Source organism: Anser anser, assembly GCF_964211835.1.
Source record: "Anser anser genome assembly, chromosome: 2".
NCBI lineage: Eukaryota > Metazoa > Chordata > Aves > Anseriformes > Anatidae > Anser > Anser anser.
In genome coordinates this window covers 85,963,124-85,976,611 of record NC_139721.1, presented here as the reverse complement: position 1 = coordinate 85,976,611, position 13,488 = coordinate 85,963,124, and the positions used below count along the sequence as shown (strand labels likewise).

At 39.9% G+C, this 13,488-nt stretch overlaps 1 protein-coding gene across 21 annotated transcripts in view; it reads right to left on the bottom strand.

Annotated features, from left to right (window-relative positions):
- Positions 1–13,488, bottom strand: part of CDH12 (cadherin 12) — a 568,098-nt gene that overhangs the window by 207,896 nt on the left and 346,714 nt on the right. The window contains exon 1 of one of the 21 annotated variants that reach the window (XM_083824872.1): positions 10,106–10,125. The exons of the other annotated variants lie outside the window; for them this stretch is intronic. The gene's annotated coding sequence lies outside the window, so the exon portion shown is untranslated. Of the gene's footprint in view, positions 1–10,105; positions 10,126–13,488 lie in introns of those variants that run through there. 21 annotated transcript variants of the gene reach the window in all.

Below are 13,488 nucleotides of genomic sequence, written 5' to 3'. Positions count from 1 at the left end.
AGTTATAAAAATGAAGGTTTTTAAAAAGAGTGGGAAAAACAGATTTGTGTCTGGTATGCTACTTTTATGATAAGACTCCCTGAAAAAAGGTAAGAAGAAGGTTTTGTGCAATAACTTCACATAATGAAATCAAACCAAGCTATTAAAGTTCCTGCAGATATAGGAAGTAGGTAGGAGAGATAGTCTTGACTTCACATATAGAAAGTTGTAGGGGTATAAAAAGAACCATCAGTGTCCTTCATATAGTGTTCAGAACAACTGTTCTTGACTTTTTAACAGGCAAGAATAGTGCCTGTTTCCTCATGTCTTCTGAAGTATAATATATATTACAGAAAATAAGCACTGTTATTTTTCTCCTCTTTGAAACTGAATTGATGCCATCTCATGTCTGATTTGTTCCTGTCCAGACAGAAAACTGGAGAAAAAATTCAACACACCAAAACAAAATTCCAAAAAGAATTTTGCTGGGGTTTGACAGGATGACTGGTCTGTATTGCCTTCATAACCTACTGGACACATCACTTCATGACCCCTAGTCTGTTTTATGTTCACTTTCTGTATTTGAATACAAGGGGAAAACAGACACTAGTGCAGGAGCTGGCAGGGCTCACTGAGAGGGCTTTAAACTAGGAAAGAAGGGGGATGGGGAGGGAATAAGGCTCGTTAGAGGTGTGCCAGGGAGAACAATGTCAGGGTCTGGGGAGCAGGCAATGGCCCAGCTGAAGTGCATCTACACTAATGCACGCAGCATGGGAAACAAACAAGAGGAGCTGGAAGCTATTGTGCAGCAGGCAGGCTATGACTCGGTTGCCATCACAGAAACGTGGTGGGACCACTCTCATGACTGGAGTGCTGCAAAGACTGGCTATAGGTTCTTCAGAAGGGACAGGCAGCACAGAAGGGGTGGTGGTGTGGCTCTCTATATTAGAGAGTGTTTTGATGTTGTGGAACTCGAGACTGAGTCTGGGAATGGTAAGGTTGAGTCCCTATGGGTTAGGATCGGTGGGAAGGCCAAAAAGGCAAGCATCCTGGTGGGGGTCTGTTACAGACCGCCAAACCAGGATGAGGAGATGGATGAGGAATTCTACAGGCAGCTGACAAAAGCTGTGAAATCGTCAGCTCTTGTCCTTGTGGGGGACTTCAACTTCCCAGACATATCCTGGAAATGCAATACAGCTCAGAGGAAGCAGTCTAGGAGGTTTCTGGAGAGCATGGAAGATAGTTTCTTGACACAGCTGGTTAGTTAGCCTTCCAGGGGAGGTGCCCCGCTGGACCTTCTGTTCACAAACAGAGAAGGACTGGTGGGAGATGTGGTGGTCAGGAACTGTCTTGGGCAGAGTGACCACGAAATGGTAGAGTTCTCTATTCTTGGCGAAGTCAGGAGGGGGACCAGTAAAACCTCTGTCTTGGACTTCTGGAGGGCAGACTTTAAGCTGTTCAGGACACTGGTTGGCAGAGTCCCTTGGGAGGCAGTTCTGAAGGGCAGAGGAGTCCAGGAAGGCTGGGCACTCCTCAAGAAGGAAATCTTAATGGCTCAGGAGCAGTCTGTCCCCACGTGCCCAAAGATGAGCCAGCATGGAAGAAGACCGGCCTGGCTGAACAGAGAGTTGTGGCTAGAGCTTAGGAAAAGAAAGAGGGTTTATAATCTTTGGAAAAGAGGGCAGGCCGCTCAGAAGGATTATAAGGATGTTGTAAGGATGTGTAGGGACAAAATTAGAAAGGCCAAAGCTTATCTGGAACTCATTCTGGCTACTGCTGTTAAAGACAACAGAAAATGTTTTTATACATACATCAACATGAAAAGGAGGACTAAGGAGAATCTCCATCCTTTACTGGATGAGGGGGGAAACTCAGTGACAAGAGATGAGGAAAAGGCTGAGGTGCTTAGTGCCTCCTTTGCCTCAGTCTTTAGTGGCAAGACCAGTTGTTCTCTAGATACCCAGTACCCTGAGCTGGTGGAAGGGGATGGGGAGCAGGATGTGGCCCTCGCTATCCATGAGGAAATGGTTGGCGACCTGCTACAGCACTTAGATGTATGCAAGTCGATGGGGCCGGATGGGATCCACCCAAAGGTGCTGAGAGAACTGGCGGAGGAGCTGGCCAAGCCGCTTTCCATCGTTTATCAGCAGTCCTGGCTATCAGGGGAGGTCCCAGTCGACTGGAAGCTAGCAAATGTGTGACGCCCATCTACAAGAAGGGCCAGAAGGTAGACCTGGAAAACTATAGGCCTGTTAGTTTGACCTCAGTGCCAGGGAAGCTCATGGAGCAGATTATCTTGAGTGCCATCATGCGGCACCTGAAGGGCAATCAGGCAATCAGGCCCAGTCAGCATGGGTTTATGAAAGGCAGGTCCTGCTTGACGAACCTGATCTCCTTCTATGACCAAGTGACGCGCTTGGTGGATGAGGGGAAGGCTGTGGATGTGGTCTACGTTGATTTCAGTAAGGCTTTTGACACCGTTTCCTACAGCATTCTCCTCAAGAAACTGGCTGCTCTTGGCTTGGACTGGCGTACACTTCATTGGGTTAGAAACTGGCTGGGTAGCCGGGCCCAAAGAGTTGTGGTGAATGGAGTTAAACCCAGTTGGAGGCCGGTCACTAGTGGAGTCCCCCAGGGCTCAGTACTGGGGCCAGTCCTCTTTAATATCTTTATCGATGATCTAGATGAGGGGATCGAGTGCACCCTCAGTAAGTTGGCAGATGACACCAAGTTAGGTGCGTGTGTCGATCTGCTCGAGGGTAGGAAGGTTCTGCAGGAGGATCTGGATAGGCTGGACCGATGGGCTGAGGTCAACTGCATGAAGTTCAACAAGGCCAAGTGCCGGGTCCTGCACCTGGGATGCAACAACCCCGAGCAGCGCTACAGGCTGGGAGATGAGTGGTTAGAAAGCTGCCTGGCAGAGAAGGACCTGGGAGTATTGGTTGATAGTTGGCTGAATATGAGCCAGCAGTATGCTCAGGTGGCCAGGAAGGCCAACAGCATCCTGGCTTGCATAAGAAACAGTGTGGCCAGCAGGGCTAGGGAAGTGATTGTCCCCCTGTACTCGGCTCTGGTGAGGCCGCACCTCGAGTACTGTGTTCAGTTTTGGGCCCCTCGCTACAAGAAGGACATGGAGGTGGTCGAGAGAGTCCAGAGAAGGGCAACGAAGCTGGTGAGGGGTCTGGAGAACAACTCTTAACGAGGAGCGGCTGAGGGAGCTGGGGTTGTTCAGCCTGGAGAAGAGGAGGCTCAGGGGAGACCTTATCGCACTCCACAGGTACCTTAAAGGAGGCTGTAGCGGGGTGGGGGTTGTTCTCCCACTTGCCTGGTGACAGGACGAGGGGGAATGGGCTAAAGTTGCACCAGGGGAGGTTTAGGTTGGGTATTAGGAAGAACTTCTTTATGGAAAGGGTTGTTAGGCATTGGAATAGGCTGCCCAGGGAAGTGGTTCAGGCACCATCCCTGGAGGTCTTTAAAAGACGTTTAGATGTAGAGCTTAGTGATATGGTTTAGTGGAGGACTTGTTAGTGTTAGGTCAGAGGTTGGAGTAGGTGATCTTGGAGGTCTCTTCCAACCTAGATGATTCTGTGAATGTACATAAGAACTACATCACTACTAGAGTTTAGTACAGGACACTATAAAAACAGTTCCTTCTTAGTGATCACATGCCATAGAACTGCAAGTTAATTGACATAAATGAATCTACAATGATTAACAAAGGAGCATAGTGCTCTGCCATGGTTAGCATCATTTTATTTTTTCCCTGGAAATTGATATTTTACATAAAAAACTTCATGATGTCTTTAATACTCTATGCTTTCTGCACCAGTGTGCTGATGAGTCAAGGTTATTAGTGGCAAAATTCAGCTACAGAGCAATACAGGAAGACAAATAATTGTCATAAAGAACGCACACAGAATCCAGAAACCATTACACCAGGAATCCATAGTTGTACGTAATTTTCTTAATGTTGTTTTTTTCTTCAAAGGATTGATCATGACATGGATGAACACAGTATTGTGTGAGATGCTGTAAAAACATATTACAAGGACAGCTCCTCCCGTGTTTTAAAGACATGGTTCTATTTTCTTTCCCTTTTGAAAAAGAGAATATCAGATCTTGATCCAGTAACACTAAAATTAATATGACAGATCTTCCACTGGATCAAGATCCAACATTCTTTTTTTCCCAGTATAATGTAAAAATGAACAGCTGCTATGAAGTCAGTACAGTTGATAAAACTCAGTTGAGGAACTGGCAAAGCAAATGTGTTGTTGATCTCAGTGTGAATTGCTTTTAGTGATGAGATATACACAATGTCTTGCTATCTAGGCATATGACCTTTTATAATTTCTTTCATTTACATGACAATAACAATTCACTCTGAAATAGAAGAAAATGCAGATGTGATTCTATCAGAGAGATACTGCCAGTATCAGATCTTAAGAAAACTAATAATACTCTGGAATAATCTCACTGAAGTCACTCGACAGTATGTTTGAGACACGATATACTGTATTTAATTGAGAGAAGTGTTTACATGCTGTATGCAGTTTCAAGGTGCACTTTCAAACTTCAACTGCTAATGTGACCTAGGTGGTCTTCACAAAGAATGTCTTGGAAGAAAACGACAACTTGACCATATGAAAAAAAATGATGAGACAGCAATCCTTCAAGTTTAGAACAAATGATTTGAAGAAATGCCATCTTATTTACATGAGTAGTCAAATTAAATATTCTGTCTACGTTATTTTCCCTCAGTAGTTTTAGGTGAACCACAGTCTTATTGCAAAAGAAAATTTAAAAAGGTTGATAAACACTGAATATAAGGTGTTTCATTTTGAGACAAGGTCTAACTTTGCACAGTTTTTACTCACAAATGTGGTAGTGATATTTATGTACATGTATATATCACAGGAAGTTGTACAAGGATGGGGATTAGGTAAAAACAGAGCTATTCTAGCCTAGTTTACACGCAACTGAGGCTTTACCGTTGTTCTAGCATATAGGCTGGAACTACAAAAAGGAAACATTATCTTCCTTTGTGATCAGAGGAGCACAAGTTTGCTGCTTTCAGGCCCCAGAAAGAGCTTCACAAAAGATGAGCTAGTCTTACAGACACTCTGCAACAAGTCATCTGTGTGACTATGGAATAGGTATTTTAAAAATATGTTCTTATCACACACAAATGTCAAGTCGTCTTCGAAAAATCATTGCTACTCAGCTTAATCATGTTTCCTGCCTTAGCAATTGATAGGTTGGGAATTGACAGAAAAATGTATTATTTCTAGTGCTAATTGCCTGAATACTTCTGCAATTTTAAAGGCTTCTACAAATCCGATACATGAGAATCAGTTCCCAGACATAACTTATTATCATTATTCTAACATCACAGTGACAGCTTCCACTCTCTAATTCCATGTAGTCAAGAGAATTAAACAAAAGAAAGCGGAAATAGCTTCTTTACCTACTGACAGACTGAGATATTTACTTTCAAAATAATTCATAATGAACCCCTAGTAAAGGCTTGTACTCTGATCATCTGGCATTCAGTCACTCTTTGCCTTTATAGGGTGACTAGCAACACTTTCTCAGGTACCACTTGCCTGCATTCCCAAGTCCATTCTGACACTACAAGCATTAGCCCAGCCGCCTTGCATTTCTTCCTGTAGTGTCATGTAAGATGTACTCTACAGAAAAAAAAAGGGACATCAACCTCGAAAGGGAAGGAAAAAAAAAATATCCCGCAACCATGCCCATTCAACAGCCGAGACCAAGATCTAGGCTCTGTCAGAATGATTTCTTATTCCATTTTACTGAGGCAGTGCCATGCTTTATCACTTCTGAGTTCATGTCTTACAGCTGAGGCAGCCCACTTGAATTGGTAAGTTGTTTAGTTAAAGTATACACGTGCTATTCGCATTGTCAGTATGATTTAAAAGGAAAGGTTATTTTGCAGGTGAAATACAGCCACAACTGTGACAGGAAGATGAAATCCAAAACACTACAGCACATATAACTAATTGCCATGTGTCTCACTCCGCTCCTTCTATTCCCCATTTACAGAAATACTACAGTCAGACTCATGACACTGGTGGCTCAGTGGTCGAGGTGTCAGCTTTAGATCTTCCATGATTTTGTAACACCCTTGGTACAACTGGTAAAGTAATATTAGTTAAACCTAACAAACTACTGTCTCTGTCGTTACACCACTACATATACATTTATACACGAAGTGCAATACAATGTGGAGTAATTCTGAATTTTCCTTGTGAGTATGACATGGGCAGGTGTTGAACATGTAAATAATTTGTTACTATAAAAAACGTGCTTCCTAAGTTCAAAGTCCTCCCTTTTCAACCACAAAGTTTACGCCTCATTACACCTGCTCAGAAGCAGCTGTATTTATTTATACATTTCTTAATAGAGGTGAGTTGAGTTGCTTAGCTTCCCTTGTCCAGTCAGGGTGCTGCTTTAATAATATAGCTCAAGTATTGCCATAGTGGCATAGACATATTTTTAAAGCAAAAGGTTTTGTATTAAAGTACAAACCATATCTAAAAAGGGCTATTTGTTCCAACAGCAGGGAAATTAGACGCTTTCTTGTTGTAATTTACAAAAAGAAAAGCCCAATCCAGAATGCTAGAACTGCCCTGTAACTCTGTTTAATTTTATTTCAATGTAATTGAAAAATCTTGTGAAGGCAATGTTGAAAGTTGAGCTCATTTTCCATCACACTGCAGTGTAGTACCAAACACTCTATGCATTTCATGTAAATTAACAACATTATCAGACTACAATGAATCTAAACACTACTCCATCTGTACTTTCTGATATGTGAATAAATAAAAACTTGAAAGTAATGCAAATGAAGTCACCGACAAAAGATCTGTAAAATTCAGAACTAGGTCAAAAGTGAATGCATTAGTGCTCAATATAATTCCATCCAAGGCTTTAATGTTCACCTTCTTCTTTTGTTCTTGAACAATTGATTATCTTTCAGTAAAGTTTACACGTTGCCATTAAATGTTAATAACACATTAATATTAAACACACCATTGTAACGTTAGTGAGACTATTAATATCCTCAATCTTTGCAGGCAATATTAGAAATTACTAAGATCAGTATCAATAGTCAGAAACATAAAAATCCTGTCTTTTTGGAATTGATAGCAATAAACAATGGGCAAGGTACAATCGACTGTCAATACAACCGTCTCTCCTTACAGAACTATAGGGAATGGGGAAACCGGTGTTAGGAAAGAAAAGCCAGCGTTCTTTAGAGAAGATATTCCTCTTAATATTTCAGTATTTTGTTCTCTAGTTTGCTCAAGTTAAAAACAAACAAACAACAAATTCAACCCTATAGCACTGATGGGCAGAAGTGTCACTGCCAGATTCCCCACCACAAAAAAATCCTTCTTAGGCAGGGCATTGCTGAAAGAGCACAAAAAGACTTAAATATGCACAGTTGCTCTAGATTTCAGTCCCACTAGGTGACAACAGCTAGCTAAGTATACATGTGCAATAAGCTTTACATTCCCCCAAGTGTGCTAAATCATTGTGTTGGCTCAAACTTGTTTTTTAAGAGCTTTGTTGACTTCACAGCTGGTGACTTGACACTTTCCATCACTCCACCACTTGTCAACAGATGCCTCTTACTTATGCACAGATGCTGAGTATCCACCCAACCCTAACATTAGCCTTGTGTTCTGAACTAATTGGGCCAACACAGTTGTAATTAAGATTTGAATAATTAGAAAACGAACATGATTACTTTCACAATTAATCCTTATACCATAACATTGTATTCTCTTTTGGACTGTCCCATGTAGCTCACATTTGTTTGGGTCCTGCAAATGCATCACCCTTCCAAATAGCCGAATAAAAACATAGTTTGCAGATTTAAATTAATAACATTTTAAAGAGCCCAATGCACTCTGATTTTAAAGAGTATGATTGGACAGATATTTCATTCTATTTAACCATTGTGTGGATTCCCTCAGAATCATGCAGGAAGAAAAATCATACACGAGGATGAAAAAAGATTTTAAAAAACAGTGTGCAAATATATGTGGATCTGGTGTAATGTAAAAGCTCTTTAACATGAGCTGATCTGACACATTCTGTTTTATTCCTTTGACTTGGTGCCTGCTTAAAAACGGTGGATGCTGGGTTATCAAGCAAAGAATCCAGGTGAGGGGAAAGGGAGAATTTCTTCTAGGTGGGGAGTCTGTCCTGCTGAAATGGCAATTGTAGTACTTGCAAAGAATAGCAGATAGTCTGATTTTAGACTGAAGATAATTAAGAAAAAGAAATAGTAGTAAATAAACAATTGGAAAATGGAATGTGTTTAGGAAATTTCCACTCAAAGCATGAGGGTATATCACTTTCCTCATCCAAAGTATGTAAGGTCTGAATGACTACATACACATCTCATGCCTTGGGTAATAAAACTTACTTTACACAACGCTAAAGATTTATCTGCTCATTATATGCAAAATTAATGTGTTCACGTATGTGTATACTCAGAGAAATACCTTTTTATTTTTCCAATACATTTACTAACATATTCACAGAAAGAACTCACTTATCTGCCAGTAAAAATCACCACTAGTTAAATTTTAATTATTTGGCATTAGATAGAAAGAAGGAGAACAAGAGAAAAGAAACATAGCTGTACAGGAATATTAATAAGAAGCATAATTTAGAAAATCTATACTCTGTTTATAGAAAGTAAAAGGTAACCCCCCCCCTTTTTCCCCCCCCCCCCCTTTGGCACTCCAGATAATCTACACAGTTCTTGACACAGTGCAGGAAGTCTGGTATGTTTGCGTCAAAGAGATCACTCATAAAGGCAAGAATATTGTTTTATACGATACAGTTGAGAAATAAACAGCTGTAATCTCAATTGTGTGTTAAAAAAAAAACAACAACAAGGAAAAGTAAATACATATTATCTGCAATCTTAAGAAAGTACATTCAGCTACTGGGAGGAGGGGGAGTTTGTTGCAGATAAAGACTCCCTGGAACTCAAGATTTATGGTTGCTAGCCTCCACCAGGTGTTTAAACCATATTATTTGCACAGATATCTAAACTTACTTTAAAGGGCATTTCAGGAACATACTTATCAGGGAAAGCAAAGAAGCAGGAAAAGGAAAGGAGAAGTGGCTCACAGACAGGTTCAAAGGAGAATAGGAAGCGTTAAATGGCAGCAGCCAGTAGCAGCTCAGCCTCCCCTGAGACAGCAGCAGTTCAGTTCCCCTGAGGCAGAAGAATGAGAAAAGGCTGTAATTACTGGCTGCCATTGTTAGTGAAAATAAATATACTGCTTCCGTATTCAGTAAGAAATATAGCCTCAGTCTGTCTTCCCCCACCAACTTCTTAATCCAAACTACAAGTGCTTCTGTTTATGGCTACGATAATCCCCAGGTTAATATCTGACATTAGAACACTTTGTGATCACAAACCAATCTCATATAAAAGTTTGAATTAGGTGTTGTCAAGCCAGTGCCTCATTATTTCCTTAGGCACATAAAAGGGAACATGATGATAAGAAGCTGCAGAGGGTAACCCTTGGTCTGCTAAAATAAAGTTAGAAGGAAACAATCTCTTAACTTTATGCGGGGTGGATGTAGCAGTTTCCAAATGTTGGAAAGTGAAGCCTTTCTGTAGGCAATGTGAGAGGAAAGGAGACAAGCCAAATTAAGTATTAAATGGCAAAAGAATATTAGAAGAGGATAAAATTAATTTCAGTACTTATACTACACACTTTTATTTGTCTGAGAGAAAAAGCTCAGCAAGTGCTGATGGCCTCACACAAGCAATCACAGCGTTGCCTAGGCTCAAATGGTCACAGCTACAGTACCGTCCAGCATGTGGCACTGCTTGTGGCTTAACAACCACTCAAAGAAGGAGCCTGTCCGTTACGCATGGCCACAGAACGACGCCTCACCCTGGACACAGCAGAGAAGAAATCAGGATGCCAGTAGCTCTGAGACTTTGTTTACATGGTCTGTGAAACTTCAAAGCCATGGCAGGGAGTTGGGGGGAGTTTTCAATCCTACCTGCTCAGCTGGATTTTCTAATGCTATCATTCATATTCAGTGTACCTCACAGCGATACCTTGATCCAGCTCCTGTTCATGTCAGAAAAGTTAAATCTTCACCCAGGTTCTGTTGTTGTTGGCTATTTAACTTGGAGGCAATATACTGAGCAGACTCCGTAACTTCTTTCCATTCTGTGGTTGGTAAACATTAAATCAATTTTAATAAAATTAAGGCTAGCTTATAGCTTTGTACACCAACCTTACTACAGGAGGGCTGTTTTCATGATACGATCCATAAAACAAAGTATATTGTCTCAAAAATGAATAAGATTATCTGATTATAAGTCTCTTTAGAGTGTTGATAAAATTTGATAAAATAACATTTGGTTTCACGGAGAGCTTGAGAATTTTAACAGTTTTGGAATTTCAAATTCCAACATACATGTGATTATATTCTTACACAGAATTATAAAGTCATACTTCAAATAGGTCCTAGAAAGGGAATTAATTTCCCTTTCTTTGTCCATGTTTCAGTTCAGTATTGGAGCTATGGATTGTTGCCAAATAAATAGTGAGATTTTTATTTGTATTCCTAACTATTGGTCAGAATAAAAAATAAGATTTAACGATGTTTTAAAAGTAATTACAGGGGAAAAAAAAAAAAGTCTTAATATTGATAAAGGCCAGTGCCTCATTGGATAGTTGAAAAGAAACTGAAAACTAGAACAATAATTTTGATTACTACTTCTTTGCTTTCTGACAGGACATATTTCTCTACTTCCTTGTATTATGTTTTTCCTTATATGCTAGTCACAACATTTATCTTGGTGTTATGGCTCTCTCTGCCTTTTCAAATGCCTGCCTTCAGGGGTACTGATGCTACTAAAGGACATTATATTTGGTAGATCTGCATTAAAAATCACTTCTTTTTCCTGACAAGCTATTTAAAACATCACATTTATGCCTTATGAATTGCACTTAAAAAATATATCTATATATCCCATGAAACCTAGACCCATATGACCCAAGTTTGTTTCTTTGCAAGAAAAGCAATTTCTAGCTGGGGACATTATTGCTGAAGGGCTCTGAAGGAGAAATTTTCCAATACACGCACTATTGCTTATTTTTACTGGGAAAAGGGAAAATATCCTATCAGAAAATTCAGAAGAATTACACCAAAAATGGACAGTTTTACTATGGACATCAATAATGCCAGACCAGTATTTGTCAAAAGTGCAATTTAAAAACAAGAAAGGCAGAAAAACCATGTAGCACTAAACAGATACAACCTTCAGTACTTATATGATTTATAGTTTTAGATAGGATAGTTCTAGCTCTGTTCCATCAATTAACCATTTTTGCACAAGACATACAGACACATAGACACAAAGTCAGAGGGAGAGTGTCAGAGAATGACATAAGCTAAAGGATGCTTTAAGTTGTAATGAACTATTTCTCCACCATGGTATCTGTCCAAAGGAAACCTAAAGAACAGCCGGTAGAAAGCTGAATGCCTGGTGCACCTAAACGCTGCATTCAGAAATGTTTGGTAGATCAGTGTGTTTTTCCTGGTACAACCTGCACTGATCAAAACTGAGGTAAGCTGCATGGTAACCAGTTCCACCTGTTCTTCATCAGTAAGGAAGATTTATATCAAGTGCATTCAAAAGAAAATTAAAAGGTATCATCCTGTCATTTTTTCCTGAAAATGCAACCCTAGGCATCTAATAACAGAAAGGGCTGTACAGCCACTAGGCAGTGTGAGAAGAATGGTAATTCTGGATGTTCAGCATTGTCCTCCTGACCCTCCCTCCCCCCTGCTCAAACCATAACAGCAACATTTAGAAGATATAGTTAAGTGTGTGTGTTTTCCATTTAAAATATTCATGCTCATTGATCACAAATAGGGCAAAAAATGTCATACAGTTATTACAGAAAAAGTGAGTTGATTAAAAAAAGGTGACCTTTAGAAAGCATTTGCAAAAAATGCCCATTGTTTGTTGGAAGATAATGCCCAAGGGAGTTCCAGGCAGAGTCAAAAAAAACTAGCCAAACAAACAAACTTCCCCACCCAGTGTAAATAATAAGCTTAGAGAAAAACACTTCTACAGGAAAACCTGTAATTTCTGATATTAATTGTATTTTTTTTTAAACTCTACCTATTAAAACAATCCAGAAGGTTGTCCTCATGGCTATGCTGTGTTCTGCCCTACAGAGTATCTAATCTACACCCATTTTAGGATTACTCCCCTTCTTGGCTACTGGAACTCAAAGTGTCCTTGACTGATACATTTCAGCTCTCAGGGTGAGAAAGAGTGACAGGTAATTGCTATGTGCTACATCCGATGGGTAATTCAGAGTGGCATTGAAGTCCATTGACGGACTGGAATTTAGCTGCTTACACATTCTGTGCATTGGACTAAGGACATTACCATCCCAAATAATAATAAAAGGGGGGTTGAGGGAAGGGGGAAGGGGATGATGAGACATAAGGACAAAGGCAGGAGAAAACAGTGGTGCCTGAAAATTTAAATCTAGATTTATGTGCAGTGAGGACCCCCCCCACCTCACCCAAAAAAAAAAAGGGGGGGGGGGGGGGAAGGGGACATAGGTCTTTACATTGAATCTGTAAGAAGGTTTGAAAGCTGAAAAAACTCATAGGATTTGTAACATGTTACAGTCAGAAATGCTGGGTGACATGTGAGAGATATTACTTATACAGCATTTTAATTAGCAAGTTCATTTCAGTGTTTTCCTTATCACCACTTACTTTCTCAATATCACCTCTTACCTCTGTATTTATTCTGACATATGTACTCTTTCAGGCAGAAGCTTGAACTATCATATTTTATCTCTTATTTTAATGTCTGTGCTTCTTCAAGTAACCAGCCCAAAGGTAGAAGGGCCAAATTACTGAAAGAGTGGTAGCTGGATGGTGTTCGTTTGTTTGTCTTTTCTTTTTAATAAAAAACCTTTCTGAGTCTTGTTGTCCAGGAGGTCTGATTAAGAAAGGTATGTAAAGATGAGAACATGAGCTACATCTGTAACTTGAGAGAACTGCACATTGCATAGTGATATAAAAAGGGGTCTCTTTATTGAAAGGCACGGGGCTTGCTTTTTTTTTTGCCTTTTTTTTTTCCTTTTTTTCAATTACCAGCGTAAATCATAATTTCTTTCATTTAGAGTTACAGTGACGCAGATCTATACTAGATGGGTTTACTCCATCCCCTAAATTGCTACTATTTTACCCAGAAAAAAGAATAGGAAGTGTCAGTTGTAACAGAGAATGAAATGTATTTATATTCCATTTACCAATTTAAAGACAGAGAGTTAAATATTTAAAATTATGGCAACCAAATACCAAGATTCCTATTAATATTTTAGGGATAAATGAAAGACTGTTAACAGGCAAAGATACATGCTTCCTAAAGGGAAATGAAATGGCTTTTCATTTTGTTGT